Source organism: Lepus europaeus, chromosome 18 (assembly GCF_033115175.1).
Source record: "Lepus europaeus isolate LE1 chromosome 18, mLepTim1.pri, whole genome shotgun sequence".
NCBI classification, from domain to species: domain Eukaryota; kingdom Metazoa; phylum Chordata; class Mammalia; order Lagomorpha; family Leporidae; genus Lepus; species Lepus europaeus.
This window is the reverse complement of record NC_084844.1, coordinates 27,289,319-27,308,884: the sequence shown is the minus strand read 5'-3', so window position 1 is coordinate 27,308,884 and position 19,566 is coordinate 27,289,319. Positions and strand designations below refer to the sequence as shown.

Here is a 19,566-nt window from a genome sequence, read left to right as displayed (position 1 = left end):
GAGGAAATTTGATAGCCACTGGTCCAGAGAACGGAGATATTTCCAGAGTCCCAGGGCCCACTCACATGGCTCAGCCCATGCAGAAATAGCAGCAGGTGGGCTGATTCCTCTGCAGACTCCAAGGCCTGGTCCGCAGAGGTTGGGCCCGGGGTCCTCTCACAGCAGCCACCTCCGCACACAGCTCGCCTTGAGAAGCCTCGCTTCGCTACCTCCAAGCCTCTTCAGAGCTCATCTTTGTGACGGAGCACGCAGCCTCCTGGAGGGGGCTCTCTGTTTATTTAAGGCAACCCAGGGCCAAAGGCTGCGAGCTGAAGATGAAACAGGAGCCATGTTAATTCCATGTTAATGAGAGCAGAGCAATTTCCTTACAGGAACTAACTGGTTACCTTCATCATTTTAAGTAGTTATTAGCAGCAGCCTAAAAGGATGGCTGTGCTTATCACAGTACACGCACTAAGGAAATGAAGACATGAATAAGAGGACCTTAAACACATTTCTGGCATCTTCCTTCTGGGTAGTATTAAATGGTATTAATCTTTTTAACCGACTTCAATCCTGAGACCACAGCCATGTGATAAAATGTTAAGTGAACTGCTGGAATTAGAGGTGGTCCCGCCAGATTTATTGTGCCAATTTACCAACAGCAGAAGTGCACGCCACTGCTGTGAGGACGGCCGTAGGAAAAGACAAGACTGACAGGTAGATGTATGGATTAATTAATAAGATGCAGATAATAGCACCTTCCCTGATATTAATACTTCTTCAGAGGCTGCTCTGCCTACGTCTCTGGGAAGGAAAACAAGCAACGGGGTGGCATCTGCTGTCTCATCCCATCCCCCCGTGATAATGATCAGAAGTTGGGAAATGAATAAAACTCAGGCAACTTTTTCCAGACTGCAGCCACGCGATAAAAAAGAAAAAGGAGTGGCCAAGGAAGAATAAAGCACTGTTGAAGGGTTTCACAGTCTGGAGAGATGTCGAGTCATTTTTTCCCTAAATAAGAAGACCATTTTTCATCTCTGTGGTGCCTTGCACTTTGTGAAAGAAAGGAGCTTGATCGATTCGGGGAAATCACCCACATCGACAACCTGTGCTCGGAGCCTACGATGTCGCAGGGGCTGTGCCAGCGCCTGGAAGGAATCTCTGTAAGCCACGGTCCTACCCAGGCAGCTCTCATCGCCCTGGGGAGATGTGCGTATGAGTACATCAATGGACCGTGGCGCAGTGAGGCCATACCTGCTATGTTGTAGGTATGATGACAGCACAGAGGCACCTGTGAGCATCCTCACCCAGAGGGTGAAGCTTAAGAAAGGTTTTGAAGGGTGAGTAAGAGTTTGCCAGGTGGGGACAGGCATTCAGCCTATTAGGCAAGAAACTGGTTAACAAGGAGATGTTCGCACCCCACATCAGAATATGTGGGTTCAACACTCAGCTCTAGCTCCCGTTTCCAGCTTCTTGATAATGCAGGCCCCGGGCGTCAGCAGTGATGGCTCCAGTAATTGGATCCCTGGACCCATGTGGGAGACCTGGGCTAAGTTCCCACTCCCAGCTCCAGACTCACCCAGTACCGGCCACTGCAGACATCTGGGGAGTGAGCCAGTGGATGAGTACCCCACCCCCCTCTGCTAAAAATTATTTACTTGAGAGAGACAAAGTTCCCTGGATGAACATAGGGGTGAAGGGCATCCCACTGGAGTCCGTTCAAGATAGAGATGAGCCAACAGTCGAGTCTGCCCAGGCAGTGGCAGTGGCTTGAGACAGGGATGTGTGTTGGGCAAGGAAGGGAAAGGTGAGGATGGAAGACATGAAGGGCCGTCCAGGCCATGGGAAAGAGCCTGGACATTTCCCAGAGGACAGGGAGATGCCACAGAAGGGCCTTCCCATGCAGGGCAGGAATGCTTGGACAATGACTGCCCTAGAGGGACATAGGTTAGAAGCAGCAAGGCCAGGTAGGAAGGTGGGCAGTAAGGCAGAGAAGGTGTGGCCATGAGCAGAAGCAGTGGCACAGGGAATGAAAAGGACAAGGATGGTTGAGAAGTGTCAGAAATATTGCTGAAACCCACAGGACTTGGTGACTGATGGGCTCTTGCAAGGAAGTAAAACTAGAGTCTCGCCACACACCCCAGTTTGGGTGCTAGGAGGGTGCTGGTGTTGCTAGAGGACAGAGGGGGCAGAACAGACCTGGACTGGAGTTCGGGGTGCAGGACCATAAGCAAAGCTTGTGATGGGCTAAGACATGGAGTATGAACTTCCCTGTGAGTGCTAAGTCTCCCTTGCCCAGACGCACGATTCTCCACAACCAGGTGGGGCAGCTATGGGTGACTGCCTTGGGCTAGCCCCATATCATTGCCATCCGGGTCATCGAGAGCCCAAGAAAGAGCCAGAAAAGGAGAATGAGAGCGAGAGGGGCTCCAGGGCTGGGAGCAGGAGGTGTGTTTTCTCCTCCCTGATCAACCCAGCTCTTGATCCATGGACCTGGAAAGCAAAGACGGGCCCTTCCTGGCAGGCAGCCAATCCCACAGGCCTTGTGGCCACAGACTGTGCAACTCACAAAGACCAAGGAGGGAGTGTGTGCCCTCTCTCAGCCCAGGGCAGAGCTAGGATCCTGTTTCCTGAGCAATGCTTTGGAATAAGTGAACTTGTCAGAGTTCCCCTGCCAGGAGTCCCCTCCTCCAGTGCCCACTGGAACTCCCCACCGGAGCGTCCAGACCTTGGGGAAATTATTTTAGCTACTGAGGGAAAAGAGGCAGAAGGCAAAGGTCTGGCCTGGTGGAATTCATTTCTGTTCCATTCAGCTCCGTCGAGCAGGGCTGGACAAATAGCCCAGGCATAGGAACTGAGACGTGGGCTACCCCCTGTTCCGGAAGCCCTTCCTGAGACAGTGGAGAGGCCTGAACACAAGGTGGGGAACCTGGGCTTCACCTTCATTCTGGCTTCTGGTTGAGAGCCAGCCCCTGGAACTAGGTGCCTGCAGAGTCAAATTCTAGCTCCTCAACTTGGAAAAAAAAATGAGGTACTGGACAATCGACTTAACTTCTTCAAGCCTTGCTCCCCCTTCTGGGAACTGGGATGACGTTAGTAGTCCCTCCCATCACAGGGCCTCATGGGAAGGACCAGTTAAGATAATGCTCAGGAAGTCCCAAGTACGATACCTGGCATCCAGGAGAAACGTTAGCTACCTCACCATACCGGGGCCCCGCCCGAGAGTGAGTGAGTCATTTGTAAAATGGTGGCCAACAAGGGGCTGCCTGATGAGCCGCCCCTGCTGAGGTGCTGTGACCACCTGTGCACCAGGCGTTGGGCTGTTCTCACGGTGGTGGCAGCAGTGACGATATGGTGCATAGGTGTGTTTATGTGTATTTGGGGAGAGTGGTAATAAGAAAAGTGGGGCGGAGGGGTATACACTGAAATTCGTGAGTGGCTGCTGCCTGTCTGGTGTGTGCTGGGTGCTCTCCCTGCAGTGACTCACCTAACCCTTACAACAACTGGGAAATAAAGGCTATCACCTCCATGTTAACAGTGAAGAAACTCGAGTTCAGAGAGGTGAACTCCGCATCGTAAGTCACCGAGATATGAAAGGGCAGGACTGGGGTTGGATTTCTGATTGTTTCCACGTTTTAGAGGTTTGAGGAAATTGCTACAAGCATAGAAATGTTATAATATAAAGCAGAGTACAATCCAGATTTTAGTATTGTTACAAGAAAAGGAAGAAAAGAGCAAATTCAGAAGGAGGAGGAAAGATAGAAGGCCAGCATGGAAGAGGTGGTAATTCAGGAAGGATTTTTAATTTGCAGAAATTACAGCTAAGAAATAATTTTTTTTTTGACAGGCAGAGTTAGACAGTGAGAGAGACAGAGAGAAAGGTCTTCCTTCCGTTGGTTCACCCCCCAAATGGCTGCTATGAAGCCAGGAGCCAAGTGCTTACTCCTGGTCTCCCGTGCAGGTGCAGGGTCCAAGCACTATGGGCCATCCTCCACTGCACTCCCGGGCCACAGCAGAGAGCTGGCCTGGAAGAGGGGCAACCGGGAATGAATCTGGCGCCCCAACTGGGACTAGAACCCGGGGTGCTGGCACCGTATGCGGAGGATTAGCCTAGTGACCCATGGTGCCGGCCAAGAAATAATTTTTAAAAGGACATTCTAGGTGGAGACAAACACCATAGTCACAGGCCAAAATGTGTGAAACTATGAGGCATGTGCAGGGTTAGCAGCAAGGATTCCCTTAAGTGATGGAGTTGCATGCTATAGAAAAGTAGGCAAGAAAAGGCTGAAGAATTCTGGAGCAGGCTGTGGAGGACCTTGAGGGCAGGCCCAGGGCACAGAGGTCTGGGGGTGGGAAGGAGGAGACAGTGTCAGCAGTTAGGAACAGCTGGGTGGGCCCCTAGCCAGAACCTGCAGGGGAGGATGAGCAGTGGGTCTGGGCCAGCTCCTACCCTAGAACAGGCAGGCACTGAGACTCAGTGTAAGCCAGCTCATGGCGCCAGCTCCCTCCAACCTTCAGGGCTAGGATTGGAGGCAGCTGGAGCTGAGAAAGGAGCACTGTGCTGCATTCTGTGTCCATAGCTGACAGGGTGAAACTCCAGTGCAGGTCACCCCCCCACACACACACTGGGATGCATTGCATTAGCCCTCCAATCTAATAGACAGCCCAGGAAGGGAAGCATTTGCATCTGTTTGGAGGCAGGCAGTGTAGCTCAGCAGTTAATTCCTCCTGTCTGACTTGAGGTACAAGCCCTGGATCTAGCTGTTAATAGCTGTGTGACCTGGGCACAAGTTTACCATCTCCCTGCCTCAGTTTCCTTATGTGTAAATTGGAGGTGACGATGAGGTTGTTATCCATGGGGTTCTTATGAAGATTACAGGACTAAGCCGATCTCCAGATCAGACCACATGGAGGAGCATCTAGGCCAGGAAGCCCACGGCAGGCAGGCGGCCCAAAGGCCATGCGCCCTGGAGGCACAGGGCTACAGCCAGCCCCCTCCTGGCTAGAGGCCAGGACAAAGAAGAGAGCAGACACGCTGTGTCCCAGGCTTTTAATCCACTCTGAAAGGGGAGTGGTTAATTAACCTGATTGGCTGGTGGGCACCCAGGCATGGCCAGGTAGGGGCATGAGGTCACACAGGGGCGTGGTGAAGGCGTGGTCTTCCAGCTCACAAACCTAATCCATTTTAACCTGCATGCCTGCCTACCTCACCTGGACTGGGCAGGATTGACACATGCCTCTGCCTTCCAGAACAGAGCCACTTGAAGCAAGTCGTCCCCCCTGTCTAGCTTAATTCACTTTCCGCAGCTGTTACATGGGGATGACAATCCCTGCCTGGCCATGAGGACACTGATGCCATGTGCAAAATTCTCAGCCAACATTCGCTACCCTTAGTGCTGTAAGTTGACAATCAGGCAAGACAGGATGCGTAGATAAAAGTAGGAAGGGTACACCCAACGGAAGCAGCGGCTCAACCCTAAGTCTAGTGGTAGAAAATAGACTGAGTCCCTGGGCTACTGCTTCCCAGCAGGGTGAGTGAATCGCAGCTTCTCCTGGCTCCATTTGCAGGAGAGCTATTGTGTGAGTGCAAAGAGGAAGTGGACCTGAAGGGGCCTTGGGCCTGTTTGTCCCCTCCCTGCTCTGCGATCGATCGGCCTGAGGCCAACGAGGGGGGTCTCTACCTTGGAGTTGCCTTTCTCTGGTCTGCTGCAGCCTCTCTGTGGAGGGGAACCACACTGTCCCTCCTGCTTTGGGGGTGCCTCCGACTCAACCTGCCCAGAAACGAAGACCATCCCCGCCTGCTGACCTACTTCTGTTGGAAACGGCCTTTGCCCTGGCAAATGCCAGCGGTCCCAGGAGGAGCCATGGGCCATGGTATTTGGGGTAAACTTTGCTGAATGGTTGGGACCTGAATGACAGGGATAGGAAGGAAAGAATGAAAAACGTGACCTGCCCCCACAGAGACTCAGCCCAGTGGTTTCCAAGCAAAGCCACTGTGCTGTCACACGCGCACAGACGTGCTGGGGATGGATGCTGAAGTCTTAATATAGACTGCCCACATGCCTGTTCCCCACGCTGTCAGCAAAGTGCTTTCTCTGCCTCACTCCCAGAAGATATTTCGGGAGCCTGGGACAAGGGCACCATCTGGGCTTCCCTGCAGTGCACGGAGAGAGATTTGGCTTTTCTTCCCTCTGCCTCCTTTCCCCACCGTCAGCCCCAACTTACCTCGGCAACAGGACCAAAGGATGCATCCATAAGACAAAATCCACTAAGAACTAGCCATGTCCTGCACAGAACTAGTATTGAGTGATATCAGGCCACACCAGGGGGTGGACAAGGCAGCTGCAACCTGAGGTCACTTTTGCTTGACCCTAAGACTGTAGCCTTTGTGAATGTCCAGAGAACAAAGGTGTAGCACAGGAATTCTACCATCCTTCCAAAATAGAGATAAGGAAACTGACTGTCCTTGCCATCCATGCCCCGCAGTCTGGGCAGCACTATCAATCCACCCCACACACATCCCATCCAAGCCCACTAGCACTGTTTAAAACTGTGCAGGAGGCATTTGGGACTGTCATCATGACGGGGGTGGAAGGAGAGGTGCAAAGGTTGAAAAGGCCACACACAGTGGTCACACACAATGAAGAGCTGTCCAGCCCCAACTGTTCTCAGCGGTCCACTTTAAAGTACTATCTGGGGAGTGGAGGGAGGTGGATTCCATGACTATGTTAACTTAGCCCGTAAACTGACTCTTTAGTCATCAGAATTCTTCCTTTTTCTCCAGTGATGTGTCTTTATATCCCGCATGGGAGGGGGGAGCCACAGACACCCAACAAACAGATCGCATTGTCCTCTGACATTTGGCATCATTTCCAATCACACTAATAGGCTGGAATCAATGTGACTGTCCTTGGCTTGCTCAAATTAGCTCCTGAACTATTGCTCTCGCACTGTTCCACATAACTATGGGGACTTTCCTGGTAGTTTTTGCCATTTATTTTCCAGTAATTGGATGGCCGGTATCTTACTTCATGGAATGAGCTGATGCTTTTCTGTGTCTGCCCAAAGTTGTTTTGTACTCATTACTCATCTCTTATAATATTGAATACATCTTCCTAGTTTTCAGAGAGCTGTTTGAGAGTCTGCCATTCCTTGTAATATATATTGGTACATTGCTTCTTCTTTACTTTTTTTCTTGGTTACAAAAAATCATCTTAGTATCCTTTACAATTCAAGTACTTATGCAGACATGCAAATCACTTTCAGCTCATCATGAACATGTTACAGAATCTGGATGACCTGATTCTGGGGTTCGGAATTCATGACTCATGAGGAAGCTGGGTAGGCCCCGCCTGGAAGGGCAAGAATAGGGAAAAGTGAGCAGGAAGTTGGCAAGGTGCATCCTGCACTAGTCACACACCACAGGGAGGACATAAGTACAGCAAACGGTAACTTCTGCCCGCACTTTCCTGTCGCTTGGTCTGTGCCCAAAGCAAACCTGGTGTTCTAACGCCCCCTTTGCCTCCACATGTGCCCTCTTCTCCATCCTCAGATATTTGTGGACTTCCCATTGTTCTCAGGACCCAGGCAATATTCTTACCATGGTCTCCACGTCTAGGTAGGGTCTGTCCCTTCCTTTTTCTCCTTGTCTCCTGGGCCCCAGCCTTTTCCTCTTATCTGTGGTCATCTTGCTGCCGCAGGGCCTTTGCACATGTGCTTCCCTGTGCTTCTAAGATCTTCTTTCTTTCACTGTTCTTGTGCCCAGCACAGTGCCTGGCATAGAGGAAACAGAGTATGTTTCAGAGGAGAAATAAATGAAAGCTTTATGGCCATTCCCAGGTTTGCGATATTTTAGGTTTTTTTTTTTTTTTTGTAGTTTGGTTTGATTTGGTGTAAACACTATCAAATAGAGAAAACAGAGCTCACGTATTGATAGTCAGAAGGCCCCAAGTGTATTCTTTATCTGCACACACATATTTGCCTCCTTGTCTATATCAGCCTGGCTCCATCACTACCTATTTGAAACCTAGGCCCAAACAGGCTGCCCACTGAGTCTTCTGTTTAAATATCTGGTTGCAGTTTGATGTAGTTGAACAAACCTTCATAAACTCAGGTGATATCTTGGTCTGTTTGCTGTTGCTACGACAGACCTGAGGCTGGGTAATTTGTAAAGGAATGGGTTTATTTATTAGCACATGGTTCTGGAGGCCAGACATCTAAGATCCAGTGGCCTCCGACAAGAGCCTCATGTGCACCATCACAAGGTGGAAAAGCAGAATGGGCACGTGCAAAAGGATCCCAGTTGCATCCATTTTGTTGCAAATGACAAGATTTCATTCTTTTTTCTGGCTGAATAGTCTTCCATACTATATATTTACTACATTTTCTTTAAAAGTCATCAGTTGATAGACATCTGGGTTGATTCCATATCTTAGTTATTATGAATTAAACTGTAGTAAACATGGGGGTACAAATCACTCTTTAATATGCTTGCTTCATTTCCTTTGTGTAAATTCAATTTCAAAATGAGTTTGAGAGAGGACAAGCTGTGTTCAAACCGTCGTGGGAGGCAATATCCTGTACTTCCCACCAATACTTAGTTGTTTTATAAAAGAATCACAAAACTCTGTCCTTAAAATCTCCGTGCTTTCCAGATAACAACCCCAAGGTCTAAAGGGGGCAGTGAATCACAGAAAACACACCCAACCACTGAGTGGAAAACCCAGCCCCTGGGACGCCTGGCTCAGCACTCCCTCCCGCTTTGTCCCCATGGTCAGCCCACTGTGCATGGTGTTGATGTGCATTGAATGGCTTGGAAACTAACTGCTATGTGTTTCTGGATTGGAAGTATCACTTTATGCAATCAATGTGTACAGCCTCAGCTCCAGACTCATGGAATGTTTTATCCAAAGTGCGGATTGATTTCCAAGAGGAGAGAAAACCCACCTACCTATCTAAGCTAATAGATGCTGTGTTCCTATGGCAGTTAGCAGAACAGTCATCTAAAGTGAGGCTTCTGAATTGAGTGTGACTGCATCCAGGGGCTTTGGCCAGCGATGGGTGAGGATCTCACCATTCCCCTCCATGGTGGCGACTTGGTGTAAAGCCTCCAGTGTGGATCTACCATGGGCATTGATGATCATTGCTCCAGGGTATCGGACAAATCACATTTTTCTGGAGTGTACTTCTGTCTACACCAGAGAAGTCATGGGCCTTTCTGAATAACTCTAAGAGGATAAAAGGTTAATACCTTACATGGTAGTCCCCTGTAACGGCATTCCCTGAGGTTTTCCAAGCCTTCTCAGCCTCCATGGACCTGGCTTGGCCCAGATTATCACATGATCACCTGGAGGCTGCTTCCTTGTTCGCTCCCAGAACTCAGACCGCAGGCAGGAGACATCCCAGGCATCAGGTTGAAGCACTGCCTTCTTTTTGTTTTTTACAATACAGTTCAAAATTCACATCATTTTTTAACCTGGAGAATAACACAGAAATAATGTATTAATAACGTATCTAAGAAATGCAAAAATCTATTCATTGCAGCTGTTAACTCTCAAGAGCCAGCCAGTAGTGAGATTCTTCCACTAAAGTAAGAAATAATTCCACCAAAATGGGTACTAATTTGATGTAGATGTGACTAATTGTTTGTAGCCTCTATGGAGAGGGCCATAGCTCTCTTTCCTACTTCATTTAGCTGATGTGCTAAATTGCATTGGAAAACTTCCTCAGTGTTGATCTATCTTTTATTCCTGATAGGAACCCTGCTTGATTATAATAAATTATTTTAAAATAATGTTCTCCATTCACTGATATTAAGTCTGCAGCCTGTGAAATTATGGGCAATTTTTTATGTTTGTCCATAATTGCATCCCATGTCTGAAAATTCAAGACATCATCATCACTGGGCAAACCAGTGATAATTACCCAAACTGTAGGGTGAGAACGTGGTGGTGGGTAAATATCAAACTGTGTTCTTCTCTTCAGACTGTGTGTGCTCTTACACATAAAGACAAACGTGTTAATGACTTTCTATAAATATGCTTTAGCTTATAATTGTTGTCCCAGCAACAGCTGCTGAAATGTGATCTCCCCTCAAATACAAACCACCTTTCCTCTCTCATGGAAAGAAACTGTACAGTCAAAAGTTAGGCTGACTGGGGTCACTGTCACTGGTTGTGTGACCTCAGAAGAGTTGTTCAGCCTGAGTGTGCCTTCATTTCATCCTTTGTGAGTTTCCAGAATAAATAGGGTACTACAGATGAGTTCCTCAGAGATATGGAATATAGAATGGGCACTTCAAAAGGTTTGGGGGAAATAAAACCCATGCACAGTTTTTTGTTCAAGATTTCTTTGAATGTTAGAGTAATAGAAAGCGAGTGAGAACCAAGCAAGACAGAGATCTTCCACCTGCTGGTTCACTCCCCAGCTGGCTGCAATGGCCAGGGCTGGGCCAGGCAGCAGCCAAGAGCCAGGAGCTTCTTCCAGATCTCCCACGTGGATGCAGGGGCCTAAGCACTTGGGCCATCTTCCACTGCCCTTTCTTCCCAGGCCATTAGCGGGGACCTGGATAGGAAGTGGAACAACTGGGATTCGAACCAGCGCCCATATGGGATGCTGGCATCACAGGTGGCAGCTTTAGCTGCTAAGCCACATGCCAGCCCCTCATGCACATAGTTTTTACATAATATACATTATTCGCGAACTTTCTGAAGATCTAGATCTCCATATGCATAGACTTCGACATATTTTGTGCCAAAATAAACTCATCTTTTAATTTCATTTTTCCACACATTTAGAAAAAAGCCACTGGTTTTTGGGGACAAGCAGCTCAGCTTTGATGCTAATAGGCGAGCACTCATCCGAGTGAGCAGAGTTGCTGCAAGCAAGCTTCCAAGTTGACAGCAAGAGGTCCTTGTCATTGGTTAAGCTGAAAGCAGCGTCTGTTGTACAAGCCCCGGAGAGATTTTCCTTTGTGAAGTGAGGCGACTCCCCAGGTGCACTTGGTGCTGCTTGCTTACCCTCTTGTCTTGGAAAAACAACCTGGAGTGTATATGTTAGCTGGCTTTCCTCAATGTGATGCTCCATTAGCAGAAGCCCCATAGCACAGTTGAAAGAGCAGCCCTGTTGCAGAAGACTGCACCTGACATCCAGAGTGATAATACTACCATCTTCCCTTGGCTTAAATACTTCCGTAACTTTCCACTGCCTATAAGATAAAGACCCAAATGCAAGCACAGCCCTAGCATGGGCAGGGTCCTAACTTCAGCAACTGTAAGTCCTTGTTGTATGTGCGCTAGCCACAGTGACTTTCTTCAGTCTTCCTTATATTCCATGCTTCATCCTTTCCTAGGACTTGTTCTGTCTCCTTCTGCTTAGAATGCTCTCCCAACCTCTCCCCTGCATCTCAGCTCAAGGGTTACCTATTGAGAGAGATATGTATAACTCACTGCCATGGAACTCTGTAAACAACTGCCCAAAAAACAGATGAAGCAATGTAGGCTGGTGACCATACAATGACATGTGATGCCCTGAGGGCCAGGGAGAGCCAGGCTCTTGACTGAGCTGATTAAGCAACAGGCCAGGATCCCAAAAGGCATCTCTAATGGGAACCAAGACATTCACATTGGCTTCTTGAGTTGCAAAGCCTGGTCTCATGACTGGTGCCCATGGGCAAGCCAAGATTCTCATCTATAAATGTGGCTCCAATACAATAATAATGGGGAATTTCAACACCCCACTTTCATCAATGGACAGATCAACTAGACAAAAAAAATCAACAAACAGAGCTAATCTACACAATGGACAAAATAGACCTAATTGATACCTTCAGAACACATTTCATCTCACAGCTACAGAATGCACATTATTTTCAGTGCATGGAACTTTCTCTAGAATAGACCATATGCCAGGCCATAAAACAAGTCTCAACAAACTCAAAATAACTGAAATCATACCATGCATCTTTTCTAACCACAGTGGAATGAAACTGGAAATTAACAACCTAAGAAACTAGAAAATATGCAAACTAATGTAGATGGAACAAAATGCTCCTGAATGAACACTGAACCATGGAAGGAAGCAAAAGGTAAAAAAAAAAATCCTGGAAATGAATGAAGATAACAACATAACATATCGAAACCTATGGGATACAGCAAAAGCAATGTTAAGAGGGAAGTTTATAGCAATTAGTGCCTACATGAAGAAATTGGAAAGCCATCAAATATATGATCTAACAATGCATCTTAACCTATAAAAACAAGAACAAACCAAACCCAAAATTAGTAGGGGGTACGAAATAATAAAAATCAGAGAAGAAACAAATTAGAAACAAAAAATACAAACGATCAGTGAAATAAAGTGCTGGTTCTTGAAAAATAAAATTGATACATCATTTGCCCAACTAATCAAAAAAGGGAGAAGACCCAAATCAATAAAATCAGAGATGAGAAAAGAGATGTTACAATGGATCCCACATACATAAAAACAATCATCAGGAATTACTACAAATAGCTATGTGTCAACAAATTGGAAAATGTAGAATAAATAGATTTCTGGACACATACAATCTATCAAAATTGAGTCATGAAGACACAGAAAATATAAACAGACCAATAACCAAGATGGAGATTGAGTCAGTATTAAAGACCCTCACAACAAAAAAAAGCCCAGGACCAGATGGCCTCACTACTATATTCTACTAAACTTTTAAATAAATTTAAACTATTCAAAACAATCAAAAGGAAGGGACTACTCACTAACTTCTATGATGCAAGCATCATCTTAATTTAAAACCAAAAATGACACAACAAATAAAGAGTATTATAGGGTAATATCTCTGACGTTCATGTAAAAACCCTCAACAAAATGCTAGCTAATCGAATGCAACAATGCATCAGAAAGATCATTCACCCAGACCAAGAGGGTTTTATACCTGTTATGCAGAGATGGTTCAACATACACAAATCAATAAATGTTTTACATCACATTGACAAATTGAAGAATAAAATCCATGATTATCTCAATAGATGCAGAGAAAGCATTTAATAAAATACAGCATCCTTTTATGATAAAAAACCTTAAGCAAATAGCTATAGAAGGAACATTCTTCAACACAATCCAGGCAATATATGACAAACACACAGCCAGCATCCTACTGAATGAGGAAATGTTGGAAGTATTTCCACTAAGATCTGGAACCAGACAAGGATGCCCACTTTCACCATTGCTATTTAATATAGTTCTGGAAATTTTAGCCAGAGCCAGTAGGCAAACACAAAGAAATAAAAGGGATGCAAATTGAAAGGAAGAAGTCAGATTGTCCCTATTTGCAGATGACATGATCCTATATATAGGAAAATCAAAAATTCCCACTAAGAGTATTGGAAACCCTAAGACAAGTTTGGTAAAATTGCAGGATATACAATCAATGCACAAAAATCAATAGCCTTTGTATACACAGTGTCATGGCTGAGAAAGAACTTATAAGATCAGTCCCATTCACAATAGCTACAAAAAAATTTAAATATCTTGGGATATATTTAACCAAGGATGTGAATGTTCTTTACCATGGATAGAAGACATTAAAAATGGAAAAATCCTCCACATTCATGGACTAGAAGAATTAATATCAGGAAAACGTGCATACTACCTAAAGCAATTTACAGATTCAATGCAGTTCCAATCAAAATACCAACAACATTCTTCTCAGATCTAGAAAGAAAGTGATGCTAAAATTCATATGGAAACACAAGAGATCCCAAATATCTAAAATAATCTTAACAAAAACATAGCCAGAGGCATCACAAAACCAGATTTCAAGACATACTACAGGGCAGTTATAATCAAAACAGCCTGGTACTGGCACAAAAAGACATGTAGACCAATGCAACAGAATAGAAACCCCAGAAGTTAATCCACACATCTACAACCAACTAACCTTTGTCAAGGGAAGTAATGTCAATCCCTGATGAAAGGACAGCCTCTTGAACAAATGGTGCTGGGAAAATTCGATCGCCACATACAGAAGTATAAAACAAACCCCCTGCCTCATGCCTCATTCAAATATGAACTCAAAATAGATCAGGGATCTAAATCTATGACCTGATACTAACAAATTACTAGAGGAGAACATTGAGGAAACTCTGCAAGATTTTAGCATGGGCAAAGACATCTTGGGGGAAAAAATCCCAGAAGCACAGGCAATAAAATAAAAAATAGACAAATGAGATCATATCAAGCTAAGAAGCTTCTGCACTGCAAAGGAAATACTCAACAAAATGAAGAGGCAACCAACACAATGGGAGAAAATATTTGTAAACTATACAACTGATAAAGGATTAATACCCAGGATCTATAAAGTGTTCAAGAAACTCAACAACAACAAATAATCCAGTTAAGAAATAAGGAAAGAACATGAACAGGCATTTTTCAAAGGATGAAACTCAAGTGGCCAACAGGAAAATGAAAAGATGCTCAGGATCACTAGCCATCATGGATTCAAATAAAAACCACAGTGAGGTTTCACCTCACTCTAGTTAGAATGTCCATCATCCTAAACTCAAACAATAAATGCTGGCAAGAATGTGGAGGGTAAGGTATTCTAATACACTGTCAGTGGGAATATAAACTAGCACAACAATTACAGAAGACAGTATGGAGATTTCCTCAGAAATCTGAAAATAGATGTACTATAATACCCAGATATCCCACTCATGGGAATTTACCCAAATGAATTGAAATCATCATCTGAAAGAGTTATCTGTACCTGCATGTTTTTTGTAGCTCCATTTACAATGGCTAAGATGTGGATTCAACCCAGATCTCCATCAACTGAATATAGGATAAAGAAAATGTTGTATATATACACTATGGAATACTAATCAGCTAGAAAAAAGAATGCAACAAGATGGATGCAACTAGAAACCATTATGCTTTGTTAAATAAACCAATCCCAAAAAGACAAATATATGTTTTATCTGAAATTGGCAGTTAATACAGAATATTAAAAAAATATATAGAGCATGAAGTGAACATCTTGTGCTATGATTGTTGTTTTTAGCCCTGTTTATATCCCTGTGGAACTGTGGTCTTACTTTTTACTTGTTGAATATTATGGTTAGAGGTACATTAAGCCTGTGATTACAGTGAGGACTGAAAGCATTTCCTTGCAAAAATCAAAGAAAAAAAAGGAAGGAAAGAAGGAGGGAGATCACGGGATGGAGAAGAGAAAGGAGGAAGGTATGGTTAGCTTCTTAGAACTGTACCTATGTAGGCCAGCGCCATGGCTCACTTGGTTAATCCACTGCCTGCGGTGCCAGCATCCCATATGGGCACCGGGTTCTAGTCCTGGTTGCTCCTATTCCAGTGCAGCTCTCTGCTGTGTCCTGGGAGGCAGATGGACGCAGCACCATCCATAGTGGCCATTTGGGGAGTGAACCAATGGAAGGAAGAACTTTGTCTCTGTCTCTGTCTATAACTCTACCTGTCAAATAAAAATAAATAATAAAATAAGAACTGTACTTATGAAATACATGAAATCTGTTCTCTTTATATCGCTGAAAATGTAAAGACCCAACGAAAACAAAGATGTATCGCTCTTTCTCTCCTTCTTCTCTCCTTTTCACTCTTTCAAAGAAAGAAAACAAAATCTTTTAAAACAAAAAGAAGGGTAGGTATAAGCCTCCCCTGTTTCTACTTTCCCTCCTCAGCAGCCAGAGAGATTTCTCAAAAATGCCCATCAGATGTTAATTTCTTTCCTATCACCCGTAACTTCCTGTTGTACTTGGAATAGAATCAAGTCTCCTCACCCTGCCCTACAAAAATTCTGTGTAGCTGTTTCCGGTGCAGCCACTTTTCCCCAACTATTAGCTGTGTGTCCCAACATCAGGCTTTTTGCACTGGTTGTTTTTCCTCCTGATCTTCTCATGCCTGGCTCCTCTTCATCCTCGGAACTCTGCTCAAATATCACCTCTCCAGAGTAACCTTCTCCAAACAGGCCATAAATGTTCACCCTGCTTCTACACCACCACCCATTCTTTGCAAGACTACCTTTCACTTTGTGAACAAAAATCTTATCTTGTTCCCCTTGAAGCACTTGCCACTCTCTGGAAGTGAGACATCATCAATCTTATTTCAACTGGCCTTGGCACAGAGTTGGTCCTCAAAGATTTTTGGAATCAATGAATTCCAGGCCCATGTAAAGGTCCGAGGTGAGGTGTGGTCTCATCTGAGATGCGACCACAAGGTTCAAGCTAGCACAAGCCACATCAGGTCATGGAGGACTTAGACACAGAGAATGCCCTGGATTGTGGCACCTGCTGTGTTTGAGCCTGCTGCAAAGAACAAAAATAATTGATTTCTCCCTCTGTGACTGCTATTTCTCAGCCTTGCATTTCCAGAAATCTTCTTCTCGAAAATTAATATACTATCTACAATAAAAAGTCAAGGCTATACAATAATTTCAGGTAAGCAGGTTTTTTTTCACGTGGTAATCCCAGCTAGGCTAGTGGAAAGCCTCATGGCATCCCTTTAATGAACAGCTATACTTGGTATTTAAATAGCATATCATCCATGGCCTGTAAGAGTTGGTTCTTGAAAGCAGTTGCCTATAGTAGCCTCACATGCTTGCTCAGAAGGTTGAATGTTCACTGATCATCTGCTTCATGTTCAATACTCTGATTACCCTGAGTAAGCCCCAAAGTTGGAGCTCAGTTAAACTAACGTTTACGACCCACCTAAGCTATTTAAAACCCTGATTCTATAGAGTTTGGATTGAGAAGGGTCAGTTATAAGTGGCAAGAAGGAATCCACAGGCATCACTCTGAGAACCCATTGCCAATCTTATTCATTCTCCTTCCCTCCATCTCTCCCTCTCTCCCACTCTCCTTGTCTCTCTCTCTCTCACTCTGTGATTTGCATATTGCTGCTCCCCAAGCCCAAATTCATGGTAGTACAAGCATCGCACCCCTCCCCCAGATCCACCCACACCCATGCTTGTTAGGAGTGGTTAGTGGGTATTGGATTGGCACCACTCTGGCTAGGAGGGAATAAAAGCAATAACTGCAGGAATTGTAATTACCTCTGACAGGCCTGGGAGGCAGTGGAAGGGAAGCCATGCTCTTTCACAGTCAAGTCCTGCTGTCAGTGCGTTGACTGCTCCAGGCCCCAGGTTATTCCTATCTCTCCTTTTGTGATGCTCAAATTGGGTTCTAACAGGTGGCAATAAGACGCCTGGCCACTGTCAAGCTTTCTCTTGACTTCTCTGGTGCTCCTGGAGGTTGCATGGGCCAGGAAATTTCTTGGTGCCTCCTCACCTGACACACATGCACACACACACACACACTACACACACGCTACACACTGAAAAATCATGTGGTGCTCATGTCTGCCGTTACACCCTCCCCACCTGTGTCCTGTCCTCCTGGAGCAACTTATGCATCATGGGGAAAGACGTGGAGTGAGTGAGGACATCCCAGTTCCTGGTTCTTTCCTATGGCCACACTTCTTCCACCTGTAGAGTCCTTGTTGTCATGGGTGCTGAGAAGGAGTGCAAAGGAACGGGGACAAATGGCAGACTTGCTGTTGTCTGACACCTGTCTCCACCGGCAAAACTCACAAGTGAAAAAGCAATCGGCAAGTGGACTCTCATGAGCAACCATCACCTGTGGTTCCTCCTGGAGACTCTCCCCTGGCTCAGAAGGTTCCAAAAAGTCCCAGCCTCCGGTGCCATCATCTCCATGGGCAGGGATGGGTGGCTGCTGCTAATTGATTATTTCCACCACTTCCCAACTCCCACTGCCCTCTAGTGCAGTTTCCAACACACACCAGTAGTGCCTGGTTCCCACTCCAAGTCAATTAAGTCAGAATCAGGGGACAGGCATTGGTGGTCTTTGAAACGGCCTGGGATCTGGAGCCATGGTGAAGATGCAAGAGTTCAAGAAAAAGTATCTTTTTGACCATGCGTTTCTCAACTTTGAAAACTTCACCTCCTTTTCTAATGTAATACAGGGTATTGGCAATAATAAATACTCTGACACTTTCAGAGTCCCAAGTCAGTTTTGCATGCACTCATTAAGTTCCCAAATCAGGCTGTGGAAAACGCTAACACCATCACTGAAAAATAGACAATGTGCTTGCTGTGATATCATTTATGGGGCAAAATCATGGAAACACAACTTGAGAGCCAGTGAAGGAATGGTTAGATAAGTGATGGGGCATTTATGCCATGGAGAATTCTACAGCTACCGGGATAATCTAAGGAGGGCTACACACATTGACTTGAAAAGGTAGTCAAACTGTTCCTATTTCTTTTAATATTATTTGACAGAGTAGACAGTGAGAGAGAGAGAGAGAAAGGTCTTCCTTTTGCCGTTGGTTCACCCTCCAATGGCTGCCGCGGACAGTGCACTGCAGCTGGCGCATTGCGCTGATCCAAAGGCAGGAGCCAGGTGCTTCTCCTGGTCTCCCATGGGGTGCAGGGCCCAAGCACTTGGGCCATCCTCCACTGCACACCCTGGCCATAGCAGAGAGCTGGCCTGGAAGAGGGGAAACCAGGACAGAATCCGGTGCCCCGACCAGGACTAGAACCCGGTGTGCCAGCGCCGCAAGGTGGAGGATTAGCCTGTTGAGCTGTGGCGCCGGCCCCTATATTTTTAAAAATAAAAATCATTCTTATAAATCACTCCATTTTATTGTTTTTAACCTGTGTGTGTGTGTATGTGTGATTTATAAGCACAAAACATCTAGAAAGATAAACAAGTATAAGATGTCATCAAGCGCTGGCATGGTGGCATAGCAGATAAAGCCACCACCTGAAGTGCTGACATCCCGTATGGGTGCCGATTCAAGTCCCAGCTGCTCCACTTCCAATTTAGCTCTCTGCTATGGCCTGGGAAAGCAGTAGAAGATGGCTCAAGCCCTTGGGCCCCTGCATGGGAGACCCCAAAGAAACCCCTGGCTCTTGGCTTTGGATTGGTGTAGCTCCAGCCATTGTGGCCATTTGGGGAGTGAACCAACAGATTGAAGACCTCTCTCACTCTCTCTGCCTCTGCCTCTCTGTAACTCTGCCTTTCAAATAAATAAGTAAATCTCTTTTAAAAAAATGTCATCAATCAGCTGAATTAAGGCAGAGGTGAGACATCGTTTTATATATTTTTAAATTGTTAAAAATTTGTGCTTCCACACTTTTAAAAAAATCTATTTTAAAGCTGTAGTCAAGGAGAGATTTTCGTCTGCCCATTTTTCAGAGGAAGCCATTGCATTTCAGTGATGTGGGATAACTTGATCATGTGGCTATAAATCAGTGGAATGTGCATTGATATGTCTTAAGGAACAGAGGCAACACCTGGTTCACTGGAGGCTGAATCCAGGACCCCTTCAGCTCTGCACACTGACTGCTGCTTGTCCTTGCTGAGGAGGGTGGAGGTGGAATCCTGGACAGCCAGGTGACCTGGGCAGTCGGGCACATGGGGAGCCTGAGCCATCAGCATTCTGCCCACCAGAACCACCACTTCCTGCAGACTGGACAGTCGCCTCTCAGAGTCACTGGGCTGACTCAGGACCTAACAGCTCCCTGCTTGCTTGACG

The 19,566-nt window shown here is 45.7% G+C and overlaps 1 protein-coding gene across 1 annotated transcript in view; it reads left to right on the top strand.

Annotated features, from left to right (window-relative positions):
- The window catches only part of CA10 (carbonic anhydrase 10), a 565,541-nt gene that overhangs the window by 523,078 nt on the left and 22,897 nt on the right, over positions 1–19,566 (top strand). The gene's annotated exons all lie outside the window — the stretch shown is intronic.